This window comes from Alligator mississippiensis, chromosome 8, assembly GCF_030867095.1.
Source record: "Alligator mississippiensis isolate rAllMis1 chromosome 8, rAllMis1, whole genome shotgun sequence".
In the NCBI taxonomy this organism is placed as follows: Eukaryota; Metazoa; Chordata; order Crocodylia; family Alligatoridae; genus Alligator; species Alligator mississippiensis.
The window spans coordinates 21,832,952-21,856,327 of NC_081831.1; positions in this window are offsets into that span (position 1 = coordinate 21,832,952).

Genomic DNA, 23,376 nt, shown 5'->3' on the forward strand with positions numbered 1-23,376 from the left:
TCACATGTGATCAAGCAGACTGTTTGGATCTAGTAATACTCAGGCCCTTTAAAACACCAGTTTGAACACAGCTGGCCTCACATTCACCAGACAGAATATTTTCTAAACTTTCTACACACTTCGTGGAACTGATCCCTGACCATCATAAACTGACTTTGAGGATTTACATTGGTTGAGGTGCTGCCTCCATAGTGCCACTAGAGAGCGCCCATGACTGTACCCCAGGACTTAACTCCAGAAACATGATATGTAACAGCAACTAAGGAAAATGTCCCCTTGCAGCAGTTACAGAAGGGGAATCGCAGCTCAGGAGCAACTCTTGTGCTGTAACTGTTATGTGTGCATGAGCCTGTAGCAGTACAACTAAGTTAAATCACCCCAACTTTAAACCTGGATGCTCAAAGAGAACACAGACAGGGCCTGCAAGAAAGAGACTGCAGGTGTTTGACAGTAACAAGAAATATCACACCTTGAAGTACTGCCAAGGTAGAAGAACGGTAGCTGGGTCACAGACTGCATTAGGCTCCCTCCAGCCATGAGGCACCATTTTTCAAGGTCCCTCACAATGGGCAAGGGAGGGTGGGGAGGATTCAAATAGGCCAAGATCAATCACAGTATTAGCTGTAGGAAAGGTCTCATAAGTATATGCCAGGGGTTTACCAAGATTTCTAGAAGCAGAAGAACAGGCCAGAATGCTTTCCAGGTCCTCCTACCTCTTTGTGAGCTGACAGTTTCCTCAAGATTGCAAGAAAAAAAAGAGCAGAAGTCAAAAGTAAAAACCTGGAGGACCTACCAAGCTATTGGGCTTTGGAGCAAAATCCAGCTATTCTGCTTTTCTTTTCTCTTTTATAACTGTAACTGTGAAAAAGCTGCAAATGATCCCTGACAGGCCCTACGGGTAAAGGGCAATACTGGGGAGCAGCATGTAAATCTTAGGAACACTACAAAGATCTCTAGCCTTTGATACTTGGGTTCAAGTGAATCCCTATTCAAGCCTTTCATTTTAAATCAGTTTAACAAAACAGATCCTGCTCATATTTCCCTGCTCTCCAGGTGCCAAGGCTGTGTTTTGACAACGGAGTGAAATACTTGAGCCCGCATTTTGCCTCCTTATCCTTCCTCTCCCCGCTCCTCCCCCTGGGTTCTTACAAGTGTGATCCTTCTTGTTTCATCCCCTGCAGCATTGCTCTGAGCTAACAAGCAGTGGATTACAGCATGAATTGCAATACACTTTCCAGAACAGACAGGAAGCAGAATGTGGCTTGAAGATGCTGTGACTTTAAGCTTGCCAGCTGCAGGCCAAGTAATTTAAACCAGTTAGTTGTAATCACTGCCATATGCAGGAGTTTCTTCATATTCTCCTTCCACAGTATGAGTCACTGAGTTTAAATCCATTCCTACAAAGAAGGGTTTCCTAAGGCCAATTCAGCAACTTCTTTGAGGAGCTGTGAGACTCTGCACCACAACTGGACAGACCCCCAGCCAGAAAGAGGGGCCAAAAGGATTATAATTTATCCATTTTTCTATCCATCCATGCCTGGAATTTCTCAGGGACTTGTCATTGTTCTATCCAAGCTCTGGCATATTTTAGCATTAGTCCCTACTGTTAATAGATCCTGTCCTGCCATAGAACAGGGGCAGTGGCCTCTAGCGTTGACCCAGGTCAGGTGACTGCATGCAGGCAATACATTTCAGTCATTCTGCGACGATATCCAGCAAATTACACTTTTATTATGTCCCAGCAGTGACTGTGGAAGAGAATGCAAAGTGTGTGTTTTCTTTAGAGAAGGCCCCACGCAGCTGATTCACCTCTCAGGGGAGTCAAGCAGAGTCAACAAGCAGGCTTTATTCTGATGCTGCTGCTCTTGGAACCAAGCAGCGGAAACCACAGGCTGAAACTGGGACTAGGATACGTTTCCCAGTGGGAAGACTGAAGACCTAGGGAACAGCTTTCTAAGGGAAACGATGGAAGCTCCTTCCCCAGCCAAATCAGGTTTTGCAAAGGCCAGAATGTCTTCCATTCAATAGCTTATCTAACTTTATCCCAGTTATACAGCTGGTTCAATAAAAGATACCACCCTAAGAAATCCTTGCTTCTCACATAAATACATGGTATCTGTGAGGCCCCACTTACTTTCTGGATTGTGAGGTCTTAGGGGGGTGCAGCCTGATCCCAAAGTGCAAAACCTTTGAGTCTTGGGGCCTCAGCATCAGTCATCTTAAAACATCACCAGCAGCCAGAGCCAGCCTTAGGGGTAGGCAATGTGGGTAACCACCCAGGGCACTATGGTCAGAGGGGCACCACACACACATACACACACATGTGAGCAGTCCACGCTCACAGCAGTGCTCTCCCCCAGCCCTGCCATGCCCCAGCTCATCCCTACCCCAGGCAGGAGGTTTGGTGCCCTGCCCAACCCACCCCTCCCCTCCCCTCCAGCAGCTGCTCAGCTCAGCAGCAGTGCCTGCCCACCCACCTGCATGGCAAACCATGCCACTCTGCCTCCCTGCTGGACTGTCCCACACCCCAGCCCGCCTCCCTCTGCCTGCAGCAATGCCACTGACTTGCCAGGGGAGGGTGGGAGGGAGGGGGCACCATTTTCCCTATGCCTGGTTCTGCCTGCAGCACTTGCCCTACCCTTCATCCTGCCCCCACATGCAGGCCCCTTGCCCTCCTTCCACTATTCCAGCCTGCCCTGAGCCTCGCACCTCCCACAGCACCTCTATTTACTTCCAGGCCTTTTAGGAGCATCCTCTCTTGTCCCAGGACCATAGAATGGCAGCCAGTTTTCTGGGCATGGCTTCTCTTCGGTTGAAAAGCACAGAAGGTGGCAGTCCACATTTGCACAGGGGGCAATGGCAGCCCATGGAGGGTAGGCATTTTGAATGAGGGGTGCTGGCGAGGGGTGCCTCCTCACCATGGCTCAGAGGGGCAGGTGGGATTCAGGGCTTGTTTGGGCAAAGAGACAGACTGGAACTGCTTCTCGGGGCAGGGTTCAAGGTCCTGGACCCTGCATGAGGATCCCACACTGAGGTGTAACCTGGAGCACTGAGTGCTCACAGCTTTCACCAGTGCTCCTGGCCTGGCTCAGGACTTAGGCCACCACAGCTCTGGCCCTGGCCCCAGCCAGCAGTCTCCAGCCACAGCTGATGCAGTTTGCTTAACTTTCCAGTGGTTGGGGCCAGGATTTTGGCAAGCAGGCCACAAATCAGCCTGCACCCTCCATGTACCACTCCAATCCTCTTCCTCTCTCAGATCTGCTGCTCTGCTTTAAACTCCCTGCCTGATCTGCCACTCTGCTTTCTGCTCCCCATCCTGTCTGCTGCTGCGCTGCCTGTTCCTACCCTGATCTGCTGTGTGCCACACTAAGGCTGCCTTTGCCACTTCTGGCATACATGGCGCAGAGTGGCCACCCCTGTGTTAGAGGCTGCAAGGCAAGGTTGCCTCCTTGGTGCCTTACCTCCATTTCAAAGGGCTCTGCTCTTTCTGCTTGGTGCAAGGTCTGTGGCTGAGACCATTCACAGTCCTGAGTGAACCTGTGAAGTTCCAACAAGGAATTGTCTCCAGGTCTCATTCTCACCTCCCACTTCAAAGGAGGAGCAAGGGAGCCTTTGCATATTGGCTTATCTGCTACCATTGCTTCTCCTTCCTTGCTGTTTTCATGGCAGTGTTATGAACAGGCCGCCCTCTGACCCCTGTAATGCTGAGCTAGTTCCCAGGGGGTAGCTGTGATTTCCGTAGGTCTCCATATAATTGGGACATAAAGCCATAGTAACCTTATCAAAGAGCCTTTTATCCATGAAACGATCAAGAAAACAAACATCTTGCTTTGAGCTCGTTTTCATCAGTCAATATTCATTCAGGGCACAATGCAGCTGTCTAATCCAGCCAATAAAGGTACTTCTGAGTCTCAGGAATAATCGATAACCCTTTTATCACAAACTGAATTAAAGGCCCCAGGGTTTCACAACTGGAGACCTTAATTCTGTTCTGTGAGCCTCTTGTCACCATCACTGTGAGGCAGAAATTGGGTTAAATATACTGAACTCTGACTGGATTAGAACTCAAGTGCCTGTTAAATTGTCAGGTCCAATATAAGGTGAAGCGTGACAACAGGATACAGTTTTGAGGCTTTGCCTCTGTCTCTTTACAAATCTCTGGAAATTTGATCTTTCCTCTTCCCCGTTTGTCATTGGATTCCCTTGCAAAATCATTAGGAGCCTGATCAAATATCTGTTGAATAAAAGGAAATCCCTCTGTTGACTTTATTGGGCATTGGATCAGACCCTAGTTTTATTTTTCCTACACAGAAGGCATGTCTACATGAGACACTACTGCACAGTTGTTACTGTGCATTTATTTAGTACTTGTATTAGCAAGTACTAAATAAATGTGCAGTAACTGGAGCTACCGTGCAGTAGTGCCAGATAACATATTTTAGGTGTCGCTATTGCGCAATAGCCGAATAATACTGCACAATGGCATATTAGCACTGCCCATACTGTGAGGTGCTACTGTGCGGTATTTTTCAGCTACTGCGCAGTCAGTGTCTTGTGTAGATGCGCCCAAAGGGCCAAAATTTGCTCTCAGTGACACAAATGCACACATTAAGATAACTCTACTAGCTTCAAGGGCAGTGTTTGGGCTTACAGAAATTACACATTAACTGGTTTAAGTGATCAGAAACTGGTTTAAACCTGTAACAGAAACTCAGTGCACATAAACCGATTTTAAAATAACCAAAACTGGTTTAAGATAAACCTGGTTGGATGTATCATCAGACTTAACTGATTTAGGTCAAACCGGTTTGTGGAACTTGTGTCCCAGATCCCTTCCTGGTTCAAGTTAACTCACAGTCCCTCAGCATCCCAGGAAGCTTTGTAGCCCTCAGCTATGCTAGCAGCTCCAGCGGAGCAGGGACTGCCTCTCTCCTCTGCTCCCTAGCCTTCCTGCCTGAGGCTGTGAGCCCATAGGGACAGGGGGGAGAGGGGAGGGGCAGAGGAACAGACCCCCAGACCCTCCTCTCCATCTACATAGCATGTGGGGGGAGGAAAAGCTGCCACAGTTGGGACTTTTTGACCCAGGGAGCTGAGGGCAGCTGCTGATTGCTTCTGCCACTGCCATACAAGGGAGGGAGAAGTCCTCCAGGCATGTCTGCCCATGCAGCCCAGCGTGGGGGCATTGGGGAGCCCCCACCTTGGTAGGCTTCCCTTCACCCCAGCCCAGGGTCCCTCAGCACCGGGCAGCCCCAGGGAGCTGAGAGGAACTCTTCCCCTCCTGAACCCCAGAGCTGCTTGCCTTAGCCCTGGAGTCTCAGGCAGCCTCAGGGAATGGAGGCAAATTCTCCTGCTTCTCTCCTGCTGTGAGTCTGAGGAAAAATTAGTTCCTGGGGGATGGAAAAATTTCCCTCTGCTCCTTGAGGATACCCTGAGCTATCCCTGAGACTTGCAGCAGCTGAGGCCAGCAGCTCTGACATTCGGGAGGGAAAGAATTCCCCTTAGCTCCCTGGGGCTTCCCAGGACTGGGGGACCCTGGGCTGCGGTGAGGGACCCAAACTAAGGGCTCCCCAGTGCCTCTATGCTAGGCTTCAAGGTGCAGGCACCCAGCCAGGAGGACTTCATCTCCCTCCTGCTTGTCGCAATCAGCAGCTGGGAAGGGGGAGGGAGGAAATTCCCCTCAGCTCCCCAGGGCTGCCCAGGCTGGGGACCCCCTGAGGGGGAGGCTCCCTCAAGGTGGGCCAGCAACCGGACAGGGGGCTCCTTAACCCCCTGTGGGGGGACAGCAGGGGTTAGGAGCATGTTGAGGGCATGTACTGGGGACCCAACTGGGGACACTTGGCTGGGCTGGCAGTGGCCAGCAGGCTGGGAGACATAGTCTAGCGCCCCCTGCCTTTCCCAATTGAAAACATCAGTTCAGTTGGTTATATCAGTTCAACCCACGCAGCGTAGAGGAAGCTGCCTAGATTGAATTGATTCTGCCTTGGGCTTTTTGACTATCTGTACTTAGCCATGCTGTTTGGCTTTGGCCTTGGGATCAATATTTTTATGTTTCATATGAATGCAGATAAATTACTTTTCACATATAATATCCCTACTCTTTATTAGCAGGAGATATCTGCAGAAAATGTGAAGCCTCCCCTCAGTTACACACACTGCCAGCTTCTGTTGCGAGGAGTTGCCTCCATTAAACCAGCAACAAAAGCTGGCACACGGGAATTTTAGCTAGATGGGAAAGATCCAAGAGAGACCCTAGGCTAGGATTTTCAAAAGAGCCTTGGGCCAGGCCTTCATGAGAGACTTTTCTTGGTATAGTAATGATATTTAGGGTTTGATTGTATTTAATGTAATTTGTATATTGGCATAAACCCTAGCACAAATGCCAAAATAAGGTATTTTCCCTAGTATAAATTATTTTGTTTGAGGAACCAATCAATATAAGCCATATCAACAAAAGCACTCCCTCCCCTCCCCCATATCAGCTGTATCTACACTATGCCAGCAAACTTTTTCTTAAATAACAAAATATCATGGGAAAAGGGGCTCCAAAGACCTTTAGGCTCCATTAGAAAATCTTGTTCCCCTGTTTCTGTCAGAAGCCATGTAGGCAGGTTCCTGACATTGGGCTCTTCAGCAGCGAATTTTAAAAGTCTCGATGTCAAACTAATTTCTGACACTGAATTCCACCTGTAATCTTTTGCTAGCCATTCATCCCTCAGCTTCAAGTTAGGTAAGACAGGCAGGAATCCATTAGAATCAGTTGGGAGTCATCATTTCTCACAGTGCTGCTGCCTACTTTGTTCTTTATTATCTGGCATTTGTGTAAAATAAATAAATAGCTTACCTTCTATTTTGGAAGGAACAGTGGTAAGTTGGCTGCTGGTTCTCTTAATAATTTCAAGATGGGATCAGGGGATTCTCTCACCCTAGAAAAGACCAGTCAAAGTTTGCTGACTTCTGATAATCAGGTGTTTAATTGTCAGCTGGCTAAGGTGAAATAGATCCCTATCTGCAGACTCAGCAGGCTTCTTCTCAGGTCACTTCCATCAAAGAAAGGGATGCTCCAGACAGTCTGTCCGATCTGGTTTTGTCCCCTTTCAAATCAACATGAACAAAACAATTGATAACTCCAGCCTGAGAAGAGAGGTCTGCTTGGTGTTTCTGTGGGGGCGACCATGAGGGGTCACACTTAAAATTCATAGATTTCATAGACATTAGGGATGGAAGGGACCTCGGATGATCATTGAATCCAGCCCCCTGCCCCAGAGGCAGGAAGTTATCTAGGGTCAAAGGATCCCAGCAAGACAGTTTCTTAAAAGAGTCCAGAGGAGGTGCTTGAACTGCCTCCAGCAGCAGTCTATTACAGGCCTTGGGGGCTCAGATAGTAAAGAAGTTTTTCCTTATGTCCAGCCTGAAAAGGTCTTGGAGGAGTTTGTGACCTTTTGACCTTGTCATCACTTGGGGCATCACTTGGAGTGAACAGGCATTCCCCCAGATCCTGATGTAGACCCCTTGTATAGTAACTGGCAGACACCAGGTCCTCCATGAGCTTGCACTTCTGCAGGCTGAAGAGTCCCACGGCTCTCAGCCTCTCATCAGAGGGCCTGTTCTCCTGTCCTCGGATCATACACATGGCTCTCCTCTGGACTATCTCAAGCTTTTCCACATCCTTTTTAAATTGCGGAGCCCAGAATTGGATGCATTACTCCAGCTGCACCCTCACCAAGGCCAAGTACAGCAGGACTATAACATCCTGGGATTTGCTTGAGAAACATCTATGGATGCAAGCCAGAGTTTTGCTTGCTTTATCAGCTACGACATTGCATTGGCGCCTCATATTCATCTTGTGGTTAATCACGACCCCTAAGTCCCTTTCAGCCGTGGTGCTAGCAAGCGTAGCACTGCCAAGCCTATAAGGATGCTGCAGGGTTTTTTTCCCAAGGTGGAGTACCTTGCAGTTTTCAGTGTTGAATGCCATCAGGTTTTCATCCACCCACTTTCTGAGCCTGTTGAGGTCAGCCTAGATCACCAGCCTATCCTCAGATCACCAGCCTATCCACGCTTTACCTCAAAGTTTGGTGTCATGGGCGAACTTGGTCAGTCCGCTTCTGATACCAATGTCTACATCATTAATAAAGATGTTAAAGAGTTAAAGAGATGTTAAGAGACCCAAGGACGGAGCCTTGGGGGACCCCACTGATCGTGGTGCACCACAATGATTTACTTCTGTCTATTACCACTCTCTGGGTCTGACCTCAGAGCCAATCCCCCAGCCATCAGGCTGTGATGTAGCCAAGGCCACAGTTGGCCAATTTTTTTCATGAGGACATCATAGGACACCAGATCAAAGGCTTTTTTAAAGTCAAGAGATATGATGTCAATCTCTTCTCCTTTGTCCAGGTGATATGCCACCTGGTCATAGAAGGAGATGAGTTTGGTCAGGCAAGACCTACCTGCAACAAACCCGTGCTGGCTATCCCTCAGGATGTTGCCATCAGCTAGCTTGTCAAGAATAGTCTCTTTGATAATTTTTTCCAAGATATTCCCTGGGATAGAGATCAGGCTGATAGGCCTGTAGTTCCCTGGATTGACTTTCCTCCTTTTCTTAAAGATGGGCACCACATTGGCCTTCTCCCAATCTTCAGGCACTTCACCTAAGTGCCACAAGTTCTTGAAGTTCCATGCCAGTGGCTGAGTTATGATGCCTGCCAGCTCCAGAAGTGCCCTGGGGTGTAAGCTGTCTGGGCCAGCTGACTTGAAGGTGTCCAGCCTCTCAAGGTGTTCTTTTACATGGTCTACATTGATGTAGGGTAACAATTCGACCTCACCCTGGCCGTCCCGTACCATATTAAGTAGGGCGGTCCCTTGGGGCTGGTGAAAAAACGATGCAAAATACCCATTAAGCAGGTTGGCTTTTTCCTGGGTGTCAGTTGTCAATTGTCTCATTTGGTTTAGCAGTGGTCCAATGTTACCCTTGCTTTTCTTCTGGCTCTCCACACATCTAAAAAAGGACTTTTTATTATCTTTGATACGTGTAGTCAGTTGGAGTTCAGTCACAGCCTTGGCTTTTCTGGTTTGCTCCCCACAGGTTGGGATTGTGCAGAATACTCCTCCTTTGAGGTGATTCCTATCTTCCATCCTTTATAGGTTTTTCTTTTTAAATGCAGGAGGTCCACAAGTTCCCTGCAGACCCAAGGGGGGGTTCTGAAAAACAAGTTCAAGTGAAACAAAATATTGTATCTCTTCCTGGGACTTCAAGACTATGTAGGGCTCAGACTCACCCCTAGACCACTGCCCCTTTTGGCCTTCACCATGCATCATGTTTTCCTGCTCTCTGAGTGAACAAACTGAATAAAGCACATTTATAGTATATTTTCTAAAATTACCCAAGATAAGAGGTCTTGGAAACATGCACTTCAGTCTCTTGTGCTGTTCATTACTTATTAATCTGATCCATCCAATCAGTTACCCTTGGAGGCCTTAGTATTTCTGCTAAGTATTATTTGTGAAGGAGTCCCTTCACAACATGTGATGAAGTAAGCTCTCTGTTGTTTAAAGTCACACAATGTTTGGTTATACTGTTGTTTGGCCGCCACCTGCTAGTAGGTAACTACTGTGATGTAATTGGATTCACTTTACATCGTTTCTCTTAAAGTCGCATTTTTCAAGAACATAACTACAACATTAAGCGAGGAGTAGCTGTACATCTCTTATTTAGCTATTCTATAAAGGTACAGATCTATGTTGATATCTTTTATTAGACCATCTACCCAAAAACCTTACCTGCCTATATCCTTAGACCAGCACGGCTACAACCAAAACCTCTGCGGATCTATGCTGCCTCTTGCCTTTAAGCATCATGCTATAAAGTCAAGCTGCTGCGTGCTCTCAAGCCTGTGACTTGCCAAGGGCATTTTAGCCCACTGACATTTGACACCTACAAGCCAACAGAACTCCGTCTCCTCCTCCTCTCCTGGGGCTGGCTCTGCATCTCATTTCCACCAGTTCTTACAGGACAACGCATTTTAAGGCCAGCATGTGGAGTGGCATTTGGACTGTCAGATTGTAAACCTCAAAATATGATAGGCAACAGATATGATAAGCTTCCACCATTCCCTGAAAACAGTCCAAAGTTTACTGAGAAGAAAATCCTATAATCTATACCATCCTTGAGGCAATTGCATCCAAACCTGACTTGTAAACAGGCTGCCCTTCTTGACTTTGGTGGAAGCAGCAGCAGGCCCCATGTGCTCATATCTGCCTATCTTTGACTTGGTCACTGCAAACAGACTTAGAGCAACTTGAGTGAATATTTACAGGAGAAACAGCTAGGCCATGTCCAGACGAGTGTGGGCATTTGGTTCCCTGGGGAACACTCATGCCACACGTGCTTTAGTGCCCAGCAGCCTCACCTGGGGTCCTGGGGGCCTTCTGGAGCTGCAGCAGTGGTGATACTGCCAGGCAGATATCCAGGGGTCACAAAAAAACGCGGAAAAAAAAATGGAGCAGCACACTCATGGGGAGTGCGCTTTTGCAGCGCAAACACCTGACACTGCGGTATGTGGCACTGCAGATGTGTTTGTGGAGCTACATACTGCACAGCCATGCTCGTCTGGATGCACCCCTGGAGTTTATTTAAAGCTTGTGGAAACAGGCAGAGAAAGGGGTTCTGTTACATCACCCATCTGTTCAAGTCAAGGAGAGGCTGGAATGGGAGAGCCATTTTACAAAAAGGCATCTCTCCTATTTTATGAAGAAAAGTTTCACTAAAGTATGTGTGTCTAACTTGTTGGTAGGGAGAAGTCTTTTATTTTCACATAGGATGGAGGTTTAATTCATACGTCTGACTTCCTACCAAGAGAGGAAGATGTGTACTTCAAAATCAGCCTTTTCCTTACATTTAACTCTCAGAGTACGTTAAAGATAAAGGGTCAGGGTCAGCTTTGGTCACGTAGTCATAGAATCATAGAAGTCGGGTCGGAAGGGACCTTGTAGATCTTCAGATCCGACCCCCTGCCTGGGCAGGAAGAAAACTGGGCTCAAATGACCCCAGCCAGGTAGGCATCAAGCCGCTTCTTAAAGACCCCCAGGGTAGGAGCCAGCACCACTTCCCTTGGAAGTTGGTTCCAGATCCTAGCCGCCCTAACTGTGAAGTAGTTCTTACGGATGTCTAACCTAAACCTACTCTCCAACAACTTGTGGCCGTTATTCCTTGTTATCCCAGGGGGCGCTAGGGGAAACAAGGTCTCCCCCAACCCCTTCTGGTCCCCCCTAGTGAGTTTATAGATGGTCACCAGGTCCCCCCTCAGCTTTCTCTTGTGAAGGCTGAACAGGTTCAGGTCCTGTAGCCTCTCATTGTAGGGTCTGCCCTGCTGTCCCTGGATCATGCGGGTGGCCCTCCTTTGGACCCTCTCAATGTTGTCCACATCCCTCTTGAAGTGGGGTGCCCAGAACTGGACACAGTACTCCAGCTACGGTCTGACCAGTGTCGCGTAGAGGGTGAGGATCACCTCCTTGGACCTACTTGAGATGCACCTGTGGATACATGATAAGGTCCGGTTAGCCCTGCCGACCATGACCTCGCATTGTCGGCCCATGTTCATCTTGGAATCAATGATGACTCCAAGATCCCTTTCTGCCTCCGTGCTCTCAAGAAGGGAGTTTCCTATCTTTTAAGTGTGCTGCTGGTTACTACTGCCCAAGTGCAGCACCCTGCACTTGTCAGTATTGAAACGCATCCTGTTTTTGTTAGCCCACCCCTGCAACCTATCCAGGTCTTTCTGCAGTCTTTCCCTCCCTGCTAACGTGCCCACCTCACCCCAAATTTTGGTATCATCAGCAAATTTGAACAGGTTGCTTTTCACCCCATCGTCCAAATCGCTGATAAAGAAATTGAACAGTGTGGGCCCAAGGACCGAGCCCTGGGGGACTCCGCTGCCCACTTCCCCCCAGGTCAAATATGAGCCGTCCACCACCATCCTCTGAGTACGACCCTTCAGCCAATTCGCAGTCCATCTGACTGTGTAGGCATAGTCCTTTCACAGCATTTGATGAAGTAAGCCTCAGCTCACTTAAACTTGTGATATATACAGAGATTTATAATCTGCTTTTGTTAGTTGACAGGGTACTAATCTACCCTGTCTTCTACTTGACTTCAGACTAACATGGCTACTACCTATGTTTCTCTATGTCCATCTAGCCCTGGTCAGAATGTCCCCTGCCTGTTAAAGCTGCTGCACAGGTGTTACCAAAAGCAGGATTTTGAGTACCACATCATATCAAGCAGAGTCCCTGCTGCCCTCCTAAGAACCCCATTTCTCAAGGCCTCAGACTGCAAACAGCCCAATAGAAAGCACATTTCTTTGGGATTCTTGCTCCAAAACACCAATTTAGTAGAGGTGCATCGATACATTGATCCAATATCAGATCAATAACGATAAAGAAAACTGTCCATATGAGATACTAGCATGGTGGGGCTGATAATTTGGCTGATAAATGACTGTGATGCACACAGCCGGAGCATAGCACGGAGCAGAGCCAGCAGCATGGAGAGCTGCCTCCAGCTAGTAAGTCAGAAGAGGAGGGGGGAGGGAAGGGGTGTGGGGGGCAGATCAATGCCCTCTATGGTGAGGGAGGGGGCAGGGGCACGGGCAGGGGCAAGCGTTGCCCAGCAGGGGGGGTAGAGGGCACAGGATGGAGGCATGGCTCATGGGGTAGGGGCAGCTCCCACTGCTGCTTGCATGCTGGGAGGGGTGTCCCCGGATCTGTGTGGCGCAGGGTGGGCTGCAGCTGCAGGATGGAGCTGGAGCCAGCACTGGCTTTTCTTGCTGGGGGCTGGGCTTGGAGAGGGCTCCAGAGGCACTGGGAGGAGGCTGCAGCCACCCCAAATTTTGCCCCAGCTCCACTCCCAGCCCTATGCCATCACCTGGCACAGCCCTGGCTTTTCCTGGCTCTTGGGTGGAGATGGGGCTGCACCAGGTGCCAGGTGGCAGTGCGGGACTGGGAGCAGAGCTGTGAAGAAATTTGGGGGTGGCTGCAACTTCCTCCCAGTGCAGCCAGAGCCCGCTCTGAGCCCCATGCAGCACCAGCTGTGGCTCCACACTGCAGCCCACCCTGCCCCGTGCCATGCAGATCTGGGGCCACATGCCTCCCCCCCCTCCCCGCCCTCCTGGGGTGCAAGCAGTGGTGGGAGTTGCTCCCACCCCATGAGCCATGCTTCCCACCCCACGTGGGCAGCACCTGCCCCTTCCCTCACCACAGGGGGCATTGATCTGCCCCCCATGCCCCTTCTCTCCCCCCTCCCCTTCCACCGGACTTACTAGCTGGAGGCAGCTGTTTTGGATATCGGATCAGTATCGGCCAATACGTCTCCTTAAATATTGGCTATCGGTATAGGCCCCCAAAATCTCCAAAGGTGCACCCCTACAATGTAGTGATCACTTTTCCTGTTTGGGGGCTAAAATTAAAAAATTTGAAGCTTAGGGTGTCTTGAGCCTCCCTGGTTCAATTCATGAGAGTTAGAACCTCACAGTGACAGGGTTAGTCCATCCACACATTTGCAGACTGGAAACCGATGGATTGTATCATTGCTCTTCCACCAATCTCTGCATAGAGCCCTGGCATGATTTTACTGCTGATGTTTTCAATACATTGAGACATTTAAAAACAAGCATGTTGGAGTTTTAGCTAGGCAGAGAGAATATTTATCAGCTTCTGTAACTCTGAAGGACACTACAGGGTAATTTAATAAGCAAGCAGACTGCTGTCTGCTATCGATCTATTAAATGCATCAAGAGAAGTATGCTTATAGTTAGAGATATATGAAGGGGTTCACATATGCATAACAATTAGCTTCCCATGGAGTTGTCTTTTATGCTTCTATCTTGGTTGCAGCATGTACCTGCTTCCAGTTGAATTGTGGAGTGGACACTGGACAGTTTTATCACAGTCATTGCTAACAGGAAGAGTTTTCTTTGACCCCTTCTGGGATAAGGATCCTACCACAGGCACCCTGATGGTCTCTTGAATAGGTGGTTCCATATGTTGGCGTGCATGCTCCAATGCTACAGTGTTAGGCATGGTCTACAAACATGAATAGAATTTAAGACACAGAGGGTGAAGATAACTGAGTTCAAAAGGTTGTTTTTATCACCTCTGTGAGATCAATTTAATCCATTCCATGGTCCTGAACTCTTCCAAAGGAAGCTACGTCTCCATGCACTTTGACCTTTGCAGATTTCACAAGCTGAGCTGAACTAGGTTGGGCTGAGTCAGTTCTTGCTTAAAGTTGCACTGAAGTACTGTAGGGAGTGGCAGCAATGTGATTCACTAGGGGCATTGCTGACCCAGTTACATTATTGGAGCTCTAGTCATCTAGACTACAGCAAGAACTATGTTGTCCTCAGCAGTGTACAAACTGAGCAGAAAGATGGTCCTTGCTCCAAAGAGCTTGTAACCTATGTATTATATATGATGAACACAACAGATTAGTATAAACAGATTGGAGAGTACATGGCAACAGTGTTGGTCAGCATGAGAGATAGCTGATATGCTGAGACCTATTTCACACACCCCAGAACCCTCTCCCTCTCCCCAGCGTGGCTCTTTTCTCTCTCTCATGTGAGATGTGAGCTAAAATCCTGAGTGCTTGTTGTCAGTGAATTACTCATATGGTACTTTTCTGAGAGTGAATATGGGGGGGGGGTGTTATCTGTCTTCTGTTGCATTCAAGATAACTAGAAGAGCAGCAGAGATTGATGAATGTTGTCAGATGACAGAAGTAAAAGGATAACTATAATTCAGTGTAAGGTACTGCATAGAAGTGAATTACTTTTGGGGTTTTTTTGTCTTTTTTTTAAAGAAGAAAAACTGTTAATGTCACCCTTTGTACCAGCCTATCTTGATTTCAGTTTGCTTGATTGTGGTAAAATATTACTTAAGGAAATTACATCTTTCCTCCCTATACTATTTCTGTAGTTTCCACTAGATACAGGTTTCACTTGGATTTTCTTCCTAAGCTGTTTTGTTGAGTAGCACTGTTGTGTGCTGTTTCACAACAGAGATGACTGCATATCTTTGTTGGTCAGTGAAGTGGTCCCTAACTGTAGTCTGAATGGTAGCTTGTAACAAGATTTTGCATACTGCAGAATGTCACATAAATATATGATAGTATTATAATTTTCTTGATTAATTTATTATTAGGACATTTAACAATCTGGTGGCAGACTGGATAAGACAGTGTGTTGAACATACGGCACACAGAACTTTTGTATTTCTCTGAAACAGACAGTGTGATTTCTCTCTCTCTCTTTCTCTCATTTTGTTCCATATAATTTTTATGCTCCAGCAGTGTATTCATCTTTTGTGAACCCACAGAGTTGGTGAAACATCAGTAAGCACAGAGACCAATACCATGAACAAACTAAAACTAGGTATATAAATACCAAATGTTTAGCTGGCCCTTATACATCAAGAGAACATTGTGGTCACTGGAATATAGCCTCAGACAGTGGCTGACAATATGCCTCCTCCTTCTTATTTGCACCATGGCACAGACACACCCTTGGGTGTTGCACACCTTAATGTATACAAAGCAAGTGCATGCAAAAAGACAGAATTTGGAATGAATCAAATGAAATGTACATGCCCTTTAGACCAACTGTTTGTGGCTGGAATCCTTTTAGAGCACTGGCTTTTTTCACCTCTGTCATTTATTTTAAAAAAAGATTTGTAGAGCTATAATTCAGACTCTGCTTACACAGCAACTTTCAGATATAAGGTCCTTAGTGACAGTCAACTTTGTGGACACCTTTAAAGCTGATTTTAAATAAATTTACATTTCTTAATAACAGCTTAACAAATGAATCAGACTTCCTAGTCCTAGACAGGCAGGGCTTATTTATAAGTAAGGCTATGTGCTTGTTAATGGAAAATCAGATCTTTTTAATGGCAAAATGTTACAAGCAAAAAGAAAAGCCATAGCACCTAATATTTTAATTAGTCTTATTTTTTTCTCATTTGAAAAGTGCTAGATAGCTGTTATTAGTAGCCTATAGGAGTATGAATTTAGCAAAGCTGCACCAAAATAAAATACGATGTGTAAAAATAAACAGAAGAACAGTTGCAGACCATGATGAAAATACTTACTTTTAATAAAAGATCCTAAATATCAGGAGGGCAGACTGTGGTTCATAGATTCATAGATTGTAAGGCTGGAAGGGACCTTGGAAAATCATCAGGTCCAGCCCCCTGCACCAAGCAGGAAAGACAACTGGGTCAGGTGACCCCAGCAAGGTGACTGTCCAGTCTCCTCTTGAAGATTTCCGGAGTAGGCGATTTTACCACCTCTGGAGGGAGCTTATTCCACAGTCTGGACACCCTAGTTGTGAAGTAGTTTTCCCTAATATTGATCCTGAAATGGTCTTCCAGGATTTTGTGACAATTACTCCTAGGAATTTCCCCAAGGATGCCCTGGTGACCAGTTGTTCACCAAGCCCTTAATGTACGTCTGATGTAGCAGTAAGCTGCTACCAAGTCCCCTCTCAGCCTTCTCTTTTTCAGGCTGCAGAATCCCAGATCCCTCAGCCTTTCCTTGTTTGGCTTGCCACTCAAGTCTCTGATCATACGGGTGGCCCTTCTTTGGACTTTCTCAAGCTTTACCACGTCCTTGTTAAAGTGTGGCACCTTGAACTGGACGCAGTACTCCAGCTATGGTCTCACCAATGCCAAGCAGAGCGGGAGAATCACTTCTTTGGTTCACTGGAGATGCACTGATTGATGCATGCCAGGGTGCTGTTAGCCCTGCTGGCTACAGCATTGTACTGGCAGCTCATGTTCATACTTTGGTTAGTTATTACCCCCAGGTCCCTTTCATCTGTAGTGCTGGTCAGGTTGGCGTTGCCAAGCCTATAGGTGTGCAGGGGATTGTTCGTCTCCAGGTGGAGCACTTTACATTTCTTGATGTTGAACTTCATCTGTTTCATAGTTTCATAGTTGGTAGGGTCAGAAGGGACCTGAGCAGATCATCAAGTCTGACCCCCTGCCATGGCCAGGAAAGGATGCTGGGGTCAAACAACCCTAGCTAGGTGATTATCTAGCCTCCTTTGGAAGACCCCCAGGGTAGGAGCGAGCACCACTTCCCTTGGAAGTTGGTTCCAGATCCTAGTGGCCCTGACTGTGAAGTAGCGCCTCCTGATATCTACCCTGAATCTATTCTCCATCAACTTATGGCTGTTATTTCTCGTTACTCCCGGTAGTGCTCGGGGGAATGGGGACTCTCCCATAGCTTGCTGGTCCCCCTTGGGCAGTTTGTAGACTGCCACCAGATCCCCTCTCAGCCTTCTCTTGTGGAGGCTGAACAGGTTCAGGTCCTGTAGCCTCCGCTCATAGGGCCTGCCTTGCTGTCCCCTGATTATGCGAGTGGCCCCCCCTCTGGACCCTCTTGATGCTGTCCACATCCCTCCTGAAGTGCAGCGCCCAGAACTGGACATGGTACTCCAACTGCGGCCTGGCCAGTGTCGCACAGAGGGGGAAGATCACCTGCTTGGATCTGCTCGTGATGCATCTGTGAATGCATGACAAGGTGCGGTTAGCCTTCCTGACCACGTCCCCACACTGTCGGCCCATGTTCATTTTGGAATCAATAATGATACCAAGATCCTTTTCTGCCTCTTTGCTGATGAGAAGGGAATTCCCCAGCCTGTATGTATGCTGCTAGTTCTTCCTCCCCAGGTGCAGTACCCTGCACTTCTCAGTATTGAAGCCCATCCTGTTCTCATCCACCCACCCCTGTAACCTGTCTAGATCTAGTTGCAGCCTGTCTCTGTCCTGCAGCGTCCCCACTTCTCCCCACATCTTAGTGTCATCAGCGAATTTGAACAAGGTGCTTTTCACCCCCTTGTCCAAGTCACTGATGAAGATGTTGAACAGTGCGGGCCCAAGGACCAAGCCCTGGGGGACCACACAGCCCACATCCCTCCAGGTCAAAAAAGACCCATCCACCACCACTCTCTGGGTGCAGCCCTCCAGCCAGTTTGCAACCCATCTGACTGTGTAGGTATCGACACCACAGTTGCCTAATTTTTTAATGAGAATGAGGTGAGACACAGTGTTGAAGGCCTTCCTAAAGTCCAGAAAGACTATGTCCACTGCGACACCTGTGTCCAAGGATTTTGTGACCTGGTTGTAGAAGGCCACCAGGTTGGTCTGACAGGACCTGCCTCGAATTAACCCATGTTGGTTGCCCCTAAGCATAATCTCCCCTGCTGGTCCCTCGCAGATGTGTACCTGGATAATTTTCTCAATGAGCTTCCCCAGGACCAAGGTAAGACTAACAGGCTTGTACTTTCCTGGGTCTTCCTTCCTCCCTTTTTTGAAAATGGGGACCACATTGGCCCTTTTCCAGTCCTCTGGCACCTCGCCAGAGCACCATAAGTGCTTGTAAAGCTGTGTCAGGGGTCCTGCAATGACCTCTGCTAATTCCTCAGCCCTCTGGGATTGAGATTGTCAGGACCTGCTGATTTGTACACGTCTAGTCCCACCAGAAGTTCCCTGACTAGGTCCTCACTGACCCTGGGCCTGGCAGCGCCTCCCAGCGGGGGGGATGCCCCAGTCCCTGCTCAAAAAGATGGAGGCAAAGAAATTGTTAAAGAGGTTAGCTTTGTCATCTGGTGTGACCACCAGATTTCCTAGCGTATCCTGCAGAGGCCCTACGTTACCCGGTACCTTCTTTTTACCCGCTATGTATTTAAAAAAGGACTTCTTGTTATCCTTGATCCGGGTTGCTAGTCCCAGTTCCATCTCTGCCTTAGCCTTCCTAACAGCCCCCCTACAGTCTTGAGCAATGGAGGTATAATTCTCCTTGGTGATGGCCCCTCCCTTCCATTGGGTGTACGCCTTTTTAGCTTTGAGACATTCCTGGATGCTTTTGGTGAGCCATGGGGGCTTTTGAGCACTCTTGCCCCCTTTGATCCGCATTGGGATTGTCACCCTTTGGGCCTGGAGGATAATCTCCCTAAGGAACGACCATTCTTCCTGGACTCCCAACTCCCCTCCCCTCTGGGACCTCAGTGCCTCCCCGACTAGTCTCCTTACCTCATTGAAATCCGCCCTCCTGAAGTCTAGGGCTGTTGCCTTGCTGCAGGCTTTTGACACCCTGCACTGGATGGTGAACTCCCGTAGGTGATGATCGCTACTTGCCTGTCTGGTTCTGGTCCACCCAACTTGCAAGCCTATCCAGGTCCACCTGTATCTGTAGCCTATCTTCAAGCGTGACCATGCTCCCCCATAACTTAGTGTCATCTGCAAACTTGGCCAGTGAGCTCTTCACTCCCACATCCAAATCATTGATGAAGATGTTGAATAGCACTGCACCAAGCACCGACCCCTGCAGGACACCACTGGCCACTTCTCACCAAGATGACACAGATCCATTCATTAGGACTCTCTGGATCCTACCCCACAACCAGATTCCTACTCACCTGACTGTCTCATGGTTAATCCCACAGTCTTCCAATTTTCTTGTGAAAACATCATGAGATACTAGATCAAAAGATTTTTGGAAGTCAAGGTATATAATATCCTCTCTTACCCTTTTTGGAAGTCAAGGTATATAATACTCTCTCTTACCCAGGTGATGAGTTACCTGGTCATAAAAGGAGATGAGGTTGGTAAGACAAGACTTGTCAACGACGAAGTCATACTGGCTGTCATTCAAAATCCTACCTTCTGCAAACCTATTGCACATAGACTCTTTAATTAATTATTCCAGGATTTTCCCTGAGATAGAGGTTAGGCTAATTGGCCTATAGTTGCCCGGGTCCTCCCTCCTCCCCTTCTTGAAGACAGGCACAACATTGACCCTCTTCCAGTCCTCAGGGACCTCCCCAGAGTGCCATGAGTTTTGGAAGAGCTTCGCTAGGGGTTCTGCAATGACTTCAGCCAACTCCTTCAATGCTCTCGGATGAAGCTCCTCTGGACCTGCTGACTTATATATGTCCAATTTCTTTAATTGATCACACACCAGTTCTACGGCAATAGTAGAAAGGCAGTCATTTGAACCCTGCTCATTCTGTACCCTAGCTGATGTGATTTTCCCCTTGGCCCTGTGGAAGACCAAAGCAAAGCAGTAATTCAGGAGTTCAGTTTTCTCCTGAGTGCTGATGACTAGCTGTCCTGAGTTGTTGAGCAATGGCCCCACACCCCCATTCATTTTCCTCCCATTCCCTGCATACCTAAAGAAAGACTTCTTATTATCCTTTATTCCCATTGCTAATTTTAGCTCAGTTGCTGCCTTAGCTTTTCTAATCTGATCCCTACAAGTGCAGGTCATATCTATATAGTCCTCCTTGGGGACTGTCCCTAGCTTCCATTGACTGTACGCCTCTTTCTTCTTCCTAAGAGGACCATGAATTCCTTATTTAGCCAAGAAGGTTTCCCAGCCCTTTTCCCAGCTACATTTCCTCCGCATGGGAATGGACTTCCTTTGTGCTTCAAGGGTCATGTCCTTTAGAAACGACCACTCCTCATGCACTCCTTTCGCCTTTGGTCCCTGATCCCACAGCACATTCCCTACTACTGACCTGAGCTTGTTGAAGTTTGCATTTTTTAAGTCCAAAACTTCAAGCCTGCTATCCATTTTGTCTGCCTTGCAACGGACTGTGAACATAATGGTTTCACGGTCACTATTGCCCAGGCTGCCCTCTATGTTTAAGCCAGTTACCAAGTTGTCTCCTTTGGCCAGGACCAAGTCTAGAAGAGCGTTACCTCTGCTTGGCCCATGCACGTCCTGAGTCAGAAAAAAACTCTTCGATACAGGTCAGGAAGCAACCCGACTGATCTGACTTGGCTGAGCATTCTTCCCAAGAGATGTTTGGATTATTGAAGTTGCCCCTGACAACCATGTCCCATGCCCAAGCAGCCTTGGTTAGTTTTCGGGCAAACTCTAGATCAAGTTCCTCACCCTGGTTTGGTGGTTTGTAGTATACACCTACAGTTAGATCTCTCTCGCCATGCCCCCCACCCTCCCCCCTCAGCTTGACCCAGAGGGTTTCAAGCTGTTCATGTCTGGAGCTGATGTCGGCCTCCAAGGAGGTGTACTGCTCCTTCACATAGAGTTACACCTCCACCTTTTTTCCCTACTTAGTCCCTTCTATGCAGGGTGTAGCCCTTTATGGCTACACTCTAATTGTATGAGGAGCCCCACCAGGTCTCTGCAATCCCTACTAGATCGTAATGGCCACTGGAGACCAGGAAGACTAGTTCCTCCTGCTTGTTCCCCATGCTCCTGGCATTAATGTACAGGCACCTGAGTCCTCCTACTGAGGCCCTCAACTTCCTGTCATGCTGAAGGAGAACTATTCCCTCAGTTCCTACGAGAGTGGCCCTCCTGGTGTCCCTATCTATGGTGCTTCCTTGCATGTCGGTCCCAAAGCATGCTCCAGTCAGTGTTTCCCTGTCCCCCAGCAATCTTAGTTTAAAGCCCATCCTGGCCAAGAACAGGAACTTACCTCTCTGTGTGAGGTGAATGCCATCTCTTCCCAGGAGTCCTCTCTCCCTGAAGTGCATGCTGTGGTCTAGGAAACCAAAGCTCTCTTGGTGGTACTATTGTTGGAGACGTCAGTTCACTTCCTCGATGCATTGTTCCCTCCTAGGACCGTGGCCTGCAACAGGGAGCACAGAGGAGAAGACTACCTGAGCCCCCGGCACCTTGAGCCCAGCCCTCAGAGCTCTGTAGTCACTCATGCCCCGGTTTGGAATACTCCTGGCCGTGTCATTTGTTCCCACATGGATAAGGAGCATAGGGTAGTAGTTGGAAGGCCAGACCAGCCTGGGGATCCTTTCCACAACATCTCGGATGTGGGCCCCAGACAGGCAGCAGACCTCCCGGGCTAGGGGGTCCGGACAGCAGATGGGTCCCTCAGTGCCTCACAGGATGGGGTCCCCCCACCACAGTGTTCCTCCTCCTGGGAGTGGCAGCATGGTGCTCACCTTCTTCCTCCTCCTGTGTCACCATCAGAGCCTCCTCATGCATGGTTTTTGTGGTTGAATATCTACACTAAGGTAATTGCAGTTCTTCTCCATCTACTTATACATAATGGAGGACGTAGTCTGGCTCCTAGAAGTACCTTCATAACATCTGATGAAGTAAGCTTATGTCTCTCATTTTGTTAGTCTATAAGGTACAAATCTATCCTACCTTCTCCTAGATATCATAGCTGGGAAGAACAGATAGACCTGGACCCAGACCATGTAGCAGATCCACTGAAGCAGATTCCTGATACAAACCTAGACTGAAGAATTACACAAACCCTCTTGTAAATGATTAATTCATGGGCAGACTGGGATGGGAAAGCTTGCCTGTTGCTGCCATCTTGCACCTTCCACTAAGCAGAGAGAGGACTGTAGTCTCTAGGACTACCCATTCTTAAAATCTCTTTTAAAACTCATTGTTGCATTACAATATATTTTAAATGTTTATACAAGGGAAAGATGTCTCTGCCTAGTTATAGCAGCCATGTGTCAATCTTCTATGTTCTTTCTTCATGGTGTAGCTGCAATAATCCTGTACCCATTCCCTTTTCAGCTGGAGGCCTTTGTGAATTGTTCTTGTTTTTTATTTCCAGTCTTAAGCAGAAAGGCATGTTAAATGCTTTTTATGACTATCTAGCCATAAGTGGCAGGCGTCTGATATTAAATCAAATGGAAACATGGGGGGAAATGGATTTTCAGACGTAATTCCTATAAAAGCAAAGGCAAATGCTGAAGCATGTGGAGCTTGAGTCCTTGTAAAGTTTCCTTCCTTTCCAGCAAGTGAAAGCTAAACAGGGAGTCTTCATCTCACTGGGCTGCTGCCAAGTCCAGAGCAGTTCAGAACGAAGCAGGGTGCAGCCTCTCTGCAAACGGAGCCTGAGCCTCAGGCTTCCTGCATGCAGCTCACAGGGAGGGATTTCCATCCAGTTTTGTTTTTATTGACAATAGTGCGACGCGCCAGATAAAATTATCTTTGGTTAAAAATGAGACCAAGTCCTGCTTCATAAACACAGCATCCCAACTTGAGATTAACCTTAATGTGGCTCCCAATAACAGGACATCATGCGGGGACCAGACTCTTCTCCCACTCAGAAACCTTGCTTCTGCCTTTGAAAATGCCTTTCTCCATGAAGGATAATCTCCTTCTTCCTGTGTGAATTAGGAGAGGCAGCACAGGGGGCCCTGGACCATCCCGCCTCCAAACAAAACAGCTGCATTAACAACCTTCTCTTCTTTCCTCTCTGCCATGCTTTCTCTCAGCTGCCACAGAGCAAACACTTGCAGCTTTGGGGTGGTGGTGGGGAATGTGTGTGCAGGAGTGTCCACTAATTGTGTAAACTGCTATCACAG